This window comes from Salvelinus alpinus, chromosome 24 (genome assembly GCF_045679555.1).
Source record: "Salvelinus alpinus chromosome 24, SLU_Salpinus.1, whole genome shotgun sequence".
NCBI classification, from domain to species: Eukaryota; Metazoa; Chordata; class Actinopteri; order Salmoniformes; family Salmonidae; genus Salvelinus; species Salvelinus alpinus.
In genome coordinates this window covers 33477566-33486024 of record NC_092109.1, presented here as the reverse complement: position 1 = coordinate 33486024, position 8459 = coordinate 33477566, and the positions used below count along the sequence as shown (strand labels likewise).

Below are 8459 nucleotides of genomic sequence, written 5' to 3'. Positions count from 1 at the left end.
CTTTGGCCTCATGGATGGAATGTTATTCATATTTCTTATAATTTCATAAATAATGTTTTTTTTTCATTTTTATCGACAAATCCGCTATTTCTATGTCAAACAGTTTTGTTATATTTCAGTCTTCTGTGATGTATATAAAGTGTATTATTGGGATGCAAACTCAAAATTGAACACATTTCTATATCTGACATGGTACAGGTGTCTTCTTTTATTTAAGCCCATAACCATGTGTGTGTGGTGTATACTTTTGTTTCAAAGTAAATATGTTTGACTAATAATAATCACTCTGTGTAGCCAGTGCAGTAAAAGGTTAACTTAGAGGGTATCAAATCTGACATTTTACCAATCCATTGATACAGCTGTTTTAGTAATCACATCAACTACATTTTATTTCAACTTTTAAAAACCACTGCTGTTTTGACCACTTACACAAGAACTTACATAAAGGGTATCTGCTTTTTCCCTCATGAACTTCTACAGATGCACCATTGAGAGCATTATGTCGGGCTGTATCACCGCCTGGTACGGCAACTGCACCGCCTGCAACCGCAGGGCTCTCCAGAGGGTGGTGCGGTCAGCCCAACACATCACCGGGGGCACACTGCCTGCACACAAGGACATCTACAAAGCTGTGACTGAGATACCTAAAAACAGCTATCTCCAGACCATCAGACTGCTGAACATTCATCACTAATCGGCCTTCCGCCCGGTACCCTGCCCTGCACCTTAGTATAGTAATGTTTACATAATGTTTATTGCTCTGAAATTATTTCTGTAGTTTTAAACAGATAAGATTCTCATTCCTGCATCATTATCTTGTTGAAATGTAATTTGATCTCTGAAAATTACGTTAATTGTTTTCTCGGTTTATATGTAAATACTGTATTCTTGACATAGCTCATCCACATAACTATGGCAGTACATTCCTTTTTCCTACTTGTATATTGTCCATACTGTCTATATGTATTTATATTCCGGACTCTGATATAGCGCATTCCGATATTTCTTGTTTTTGCCTCTTTTTTGTTGTTGTTGATAATTTGTGTATTAGTATTGTACAGTTAGATATTTACTGCACTGCTGGAGCTAGAAACACAAGCATTTTCCGGCACCTGCTTTAACAGCTGTTAATCTGTGTATGCCACAAATACACTTTGATTAGATTTTGACTTGATTTAGATCTGAAATCAAAATGCAAATATCTTCTACAAATCCAACAATACAGCTGTTTTAGTAAACACATCAATTACATTCTCTCCACTTTTCCAACAACTTGAGAAACAACTTAGAGTGTATGAAATCTTAGTCTGCTTCTCTACTTTTCAAATCTGAAATCAGAACAGAAATATATTCTACAAATCAAATTATAGCACTGGGGGGAGCACATAAGACTGTGTTGCATAGATCACCCCACTAAACTACCTCCACACTCACTGACCAAACTACAGTAGCGACCCCATTTACTATAGCTAACCCATGGCCTACCTAAAACATTCAATTTTACTACTGCATTGTACTGCTACTTGTGCTTCTGGGCTACTTATGTAGTCTCCCACTGAAGGCAACTATGTATAAAACAGTCCCTCCCTCTACTACACCAGCCTCCATTGTTCAACACACATATTCCTTAAAAGTGTAGTAGTCTGAGTCTAGTTATTCGTGATGAAATATGCGATCTAACGCTATAAAAGTAATAAGGTTGATATAGTAGTCTATCAAAGAAATCAGACCAGATATTTTAATATTTAACATTGACTAGGCTATATTTCACAGCTTCGCTTAAGTAAAACTTATTTCACTGCCACAAATACATTTTTCTTCATAAAAATTACCATGTCGTTTTTTAAATTTTATTTATTTAGAGTTCCTGTTTGCTGCACCTGGTAGGCTACTCCATGTGATAGGCTACCTGGGGAGGGCCTCCACATGCTCCAATCCGATCCGTGACTGATTATTGGCAGTGGCTTCAAACGCCTTGCCAAACCCTTGGCGCTTAAGGCCGTTTCCAAACACATAAGCTAAATGAGGCCTAACCTTCTGTCGCTCGAGTCCCCTGTCAAGGAAAGTTATAATAGTTTGAAAGGCTGGTCAATTAGGCCTACTTATGACGTGAGAGCAACATCTGATTGCCAAGTCGTAGTAATTCTACAGGCGAACCGCATTAGGCCAACCTTTTTTTCGTTCGTTTTAATTTTAAATGTATGAAAACTGGGTTATAGCCCACCATTGTAACCAATGCTACAACTGGAAGCAAAACCGGATACAATTGTTCTGAAACATAAGTGAATATTATTGAGATAAATATAAGATATAGCCTACATTCAAAAAAATTATTTAAAATCCCTGAAACGTTTCAGCCTTTAGGCACATGTACAGTCGGCTACACAGAAACATTACCATTCAATTAGCCTGTTTCAAATAGGCCTACACTACAGTTTTTACGGGACATTGAAGTTTGCCTGTACAGGTCAAGTGTAATAAGCTATTTTTATGCATAATTTGGCAAAGTACGCACATATAGGCTAGTTGTATTATTTGGAGGCATTTACTTGTGCATGGACCATAACAACCTGCCTGGTAAATCATAGTGCAGGGGAAGCTACGGCCAAAATACTGCAGTGCAGGTTTGGTTGAATACACTATAATTAAATTCCCAAACATTGCCAATCTAAAGCAGTATAATGGTGGTAATTAGGCCATATCAAGGGTATAGCAACGACGCCCAGGAAAGTCATGGAACCCAGGAGAATAAGGCTACACTTTTTGATAGACAAGAAATACGACAGCTTGACGGGTTTGATGTTACTACAGACGCTTTCTACTATAGATGCAGTCTGCCAATGAGGAAATGGCTTTTCAATTAATTCACTGTACGAAAATCACGTGCCTAAAGGTTATCTTGGATGTCATTGGTTACTGTATGGTTGCTGCTGGTGTCGTATTTGGGCGGAGTGATTGACTTGAATCGACCGAATACATCGACTAGCCTAGCCTATAGCCCACGCAATCGAAAAGGGTGGGAGTTTGACCACCTCTCTCACATTTTGTGCCCTCTAAAAAACTCGGGATTTCAAGGAATTGTGGGTTAGCCTATACATTTAACAGAATGGAAGCGTACATATGATTTTCACACATTATGGACACTTTGGCCGCTGTAAAGCTGTAAAAGGTTGATGTACTTCTTTACATAAGTTATATCTTCGGCGCTTCAACAACCAAGCTCATTGACCACGATGCGCAATTCTCCGCGCCCGGTGTCGGGGCGTTGGAATGCCAAGACATCTTGAACCGGGGGGCAAAGACCTTCGGTTAGGGATCAGCCGTATGGAGAGACCTCTCACTTAGCAGCCTTCAATCTAAGCACCCTGTGTCAAGTAGTTGCCGCGGCACAGAAGTCCCCGTTTATTCCCCAAGTCTCCGGATACGCAGCTGCGCTCGGAAACCACTACTGCGGTCACTTCGGTTCACATGAATATAGAGCTATTGACTCTATGGATTTTTCGATCAGGTATCGCACTTCAGACATTGTCGATATAGCAACAAGGGATGCTGAGCACGGATTTTTCAGCCGCACCTCAACAGAAAGTTTGCGAATGCCCCTGATGATCTCTGAAAACCCGATGCACCCTCTATTTCCAACTATATACGACCAGAGTGCATCCCCAAATGGATACACAGCGAACCGCAGGGCGCATGTGGGTTCACAGGGAGACATATACGTGGGAGCAGATCCGCATCAACCTGTCTCCAACCCTCACCCACACGTCAGTGCTACCCAGCTCCACTTTGATCCCAATGTGGAGATGGGTATGAGAGTAGCAACACAAAATGGTAACGGTGCTTTCTTTCGATACATGCGACAGCCCTGTAAGCAGGATGTCGCCTGTAAATGGATAGATGAGAATGAGACAAATCAACCCCCAAAAACGTGCGGCAAGATGTTCTACTCCTTGTTTGAACTGGTTACGCACGTCTCCATGGATCACGTCGGCGGTCCAGACCAGGGTCATCATACTTGCTTTTGGGAAGATTGTCCGAGAGAAGGCCAATCTTTTAAAGCAAAGTATAAATTAGTCAACCACATTCGTGTACACACTGGAGAAAAGCCATTCAATTGTCCGTTTCATGGTTGTGGGAAAATATTTGCCAGGTCAGAAAATTTGAAAATACATAAAAGGATTCATACAGGTAATGAGCCAGCCCTACATTCTATCACATCAACAGGCCTAACACACTATGTAATGTGTTATATGAAACTGGTTGAAGTTACAATGCTCTCTGTTTTAAGACTGCTATGGGTCTAACTTTGACTAACTACCAGTCAATAGGCCTATCCAACTGCAATTTTTCTACATTAAAATGACAAATTTTCTTTGGCAGGTGAGAAGCCCTTCAAATGCCAATTCGAAGGCTGTGACAGGCGGTTCGCAAATAGCAGCGACAGAAAAAAACACATGCACGTACATACCTCAGACAAGCCATATATCTGCAAGGTGTGTGACAAGGCCTACACTCATCCCAGCTCTCTGAGGAAACACTCGAAGGCAAGCCATCTTTTCTGGTGAAAAATGCCAGCGTATATGACCTATATTTATATGACGTAGTATATAGAAATCAAATGATTCTCCGTTGGTATATGTAATTGAAAGAAAACACACAAAATATAGGCTATGGAAAAAACTGAAGTACTGGGCTACATATCCTGTGTTTGTAAATTGGAGCAATCAAAAAATACACTTTTGAGTTATCGCATCTACAATAAATGTTCTCACTTTACAGGTTCACGAATCTCAAAGCTCAGGGACCTCCCCAACGGGAACCTCTGGATATGAGTCATCCACGCCACCTGCTCCGTGTAGACCTATGTCCTCAACCATCGAAGACTCGACAAAACCATCCAATACGTCAATATTTAAAGAGGATCTTTCATCCAATTTGTGTGAATGGTACGTTTGAAACGGTTAGAGTTAACAGTCCAAGTGAGAACACTAAAAGTTTATATAATTACCCACTGGGCACACTGGTTGAATCAACGTTTTTTTCCACGTCATTTCAATGAAATTGTGGCCGGTAGGCAGGAATTCCGGCCCATAGCATAGGTTTGCTCAGTTTTCAACAAAAGTTCAGAAAACCCAGCGTAGGCCTGTGCATTGCCTTAGTGTTGAGCTGTAAATGCACCTTCATAAAATGCAGAGCAAATGCAATCAAATTGCAATCATTTTGGAGTGGTGTTTCTTCTATAGCCTCCCAAATGTTAGGAAAAGTCTGATCCTTGGAAAATACTGCACATTTACTACTGATTTACAGATGAAAATGTGGCCCACTGCACCAAAGCCTTTACATACATAGATAGGCCTCCATATAAGCCTACTGATAAATGGACAAAGACACCCCCCCCCCCCCCGTTTATTTAACCAGGTAGGCCAGCTGAGAACCTCATTTACAACTGCGACCTGCCCAAGATAAAGCAAAGCAGTACGACAAAAACAACAACACAGAGTTACACATAAACAAACGTACTGTCAATAACACAAAATAAAATAAAAATAGAAAAATCTATGTACAGTGTGTGAAAATGTAGAGGAATAGGTTAATTAATACATGAAAGAAAGAAAGACATACGAAATGAATCATCAAAAGCAACATATAGAAACCATAAAGTGCATGAAAAGAAAGGAAGTAACTTCAGAGAGAAAAAAGGAAACAGATAAAGGAGGAAATTAAGTATTGGAGTAGAACAGTATTTTCATGTGTTGCAAGATTTTAGCTCTGTTTTCAGAATCAGTTTTAAGACAGAAAAAGATGGGCCTACTGTCATCCACATGGAATGTTGCCTTTTGCAAAGAACAATATAAAAATGTATTGCTTAATTTCTCTATCTTAAAATATACTGTTTACAATATAATTCATACAATTGTATTTTTGTTGCAGTTTATTGTAATGATGTTGTATAAATCTACCGATATAAATGGTTATATATAAATCAATATGATTTAGGCATGCAACTTTAGTCAACACTTCAATTAAAAACATGTTTATGGACATTTTGTACATTTTTGTTATGAGTGATGTTGAATCTAATAACTAGATACACTTGTATAGATTTTGGGGCTTTTATCTTTTAGATGTTGGATTTTGGAGTGGTAGCCTACCTTTTGCTAAATGATTTACAAGATCCAGCCTTTGAGGACAAAGTAAAGTTGACAATCCATTACGGCCCAGAAGACACAAAATATTCTTAAAATGTTCAGTGGAACATCAAGGAAAATATTTTAAACAGGCAATTTAAATACATCTGGTATATGTTGTTCAGTTAGCCAAACTAGCATCAGATTCAGATACTTTTTTTAATGAAAGCTAAATGTAAAAAAACATAGATCAAGGCAAAGTGAAATAAATAACAGAAAGCATAAAATAAGTTACATAAATCTGACCTATATTCAAAATGTGGCATTTAATTCACAGTTTGTTGATTTGTTGAAATTGATACTATCTATGTACTGCAGTGTATCCCAAATGACCAATAAATTGGTGAGACTTTGATTTAGTTTTCCCCTGTTTATTTATCATGATGATGCTGTACATTATGTGTGGATCTGTAAACAAATCTGCTCTCAATATGTTATTTTAGCAAAATTACCATTAATTGTCAAATTCTGTCATATGAAAATATGAATGTTTCCTTCATATAATGTGCAGCTTCTTCCCAAAGTGCAATCCACATTAGAACTAAGAAGGTGATTGACCATAATTTGATTGTATCATTACTTTTTCAGAATTCTTAAGTAAATATACATGTTTTTTGGTAAAAACGACTGCCTATTTGAAATATACTTAATTATATTTACAAAAAGTGATTCTGATAGACATTGACCAAAAATATGGCTTCGTTTTCTTTATTTCCTTAACCCACAGCCAGCATTAGCATCGCTGTTGGAGAAACAATGGGAGTGGGATGGGCTATGGCAACATGCTTAAAAAAACATGCCCGAATCTTTTTAGTCACTTCAAAGTGACTTAAAAGATTTTGTATAACATTGGCAGATTTTTATATGAACAACAATAAGGTCATTTTGGTTTTTGTACACAGTCATAAGAAAAGTACAACCATAGGCGAGTACATGGGGCATTATATTGCTGCAGGTGATCTGTCTATCTGGTCAAAATCACTATCCTCTGGTGGTATGGATAACTTGTAATTCTGCCTCCAGAGAAACCTAGATTCAAATAAAGGTAATATAATTGATCATATTATGTAGGCGGAATCATGAGCATTTTTATTGATACTGTTCAAATTGATACAAAACACTAAACAATGATTTAGTTGATTGACAAAATCAGGAAAGATTGGAAGAATTGAATAAACCTCCTTTGGACTAAATAAATGCCTCTGGGGTCAAAATTACCCCAGTCGGTAGCTTGAGGGTTAAGAAAATGCCTTCTGATGATAAGCATGGTGGCAGAGAGAACCTATATTTAAACCCATGCACTGCATCATTCATATATTGTCTTTTGCATGTGTTTATTTTACTGTCCGCCATGAACGGGCACACAACACTCCTCACCTTTTCAGCCTACCCTTCAGCTCTATTAGTCTATATCTGCTGGCTTAGCTAGGAGTACGTTCTAAGAGGATCAACCCATAAGCAGTTTCCAACGGCCCTTTGTCACGCAAATGTCTGTGTCATCTTTGTGAGAGTCTGGTCCTGTGTTGTTTTCTACGGATAGCCATGTCAACTGACTTCCGGTCGGCTCTAGCCCTGCTTATTGGTAGATACCCTCACCAATATCAAGTACTCCCCTCAGTAATATCACACCAATTTGGTTGTCACATTTTTAACAGAGATTTTTTTTCTTCAAAATGCCCCCTAATCTTCATCTTCCCTGTTCTCCACCTTCCTCTTCACCATAATCATCCTCTTTGCCCTCCATAGCACTCTTCTGAGGACACCCCTGTCATATGAGCGGAGCCATCAGCTATGGTGGTGGTAGTGGTGACAGGCTGGAGCCTGCAGTAATTGTGCCCCTGCTGAGATGCTGGCCTGTCTGGGATCAGGGCCCAGCAGGAGGGTGGGCCCAGCCCCGCAGCCATGGGAACAGCCAGGGGAGGAGGAGGAGCCTAACCTGTCAGAGATTTAGACCTACTGGTTGATCTCCCATCCCACATACTCACTCAGCTGAACAAAAATTAATCTTCCACCTCTTTGGACAATTTGGGAGAGGAGAAACTGATGAACAAACATACATTCCACCTACAATTGGGGTTGATAAGGAGAGGAGGGAAGTTAGAAGTTACCTAGTGTTCACAAAACCGTTTATAGTCAGTCTCCTTTAAGTAGATTATCAGAAGAGATATGAGACTGAGAAACAGAAACTATTTGTAGAAGATAGATAGGTAATCATCAGATGTTTATTAGCAAAAATCTGTCGCTCCGCTTTTCTGATTCCAGTCAGTCCTT

General features: G+C 39.1%; 1 pseudogene; it reads left to right on the top strand.

The window, feature by feature from the left end:
* Positions 1 to 499: 499 nt before the first annotated feature.
* LOC139551882 (zinc finger protein ZIC 3-like) lies at positions 500 to 6543 on the top strand (annotated as a pseudogene).
* The last annotated feature ends 1916 nt before the right edge of the window (positions 6544 to 8459 follow it).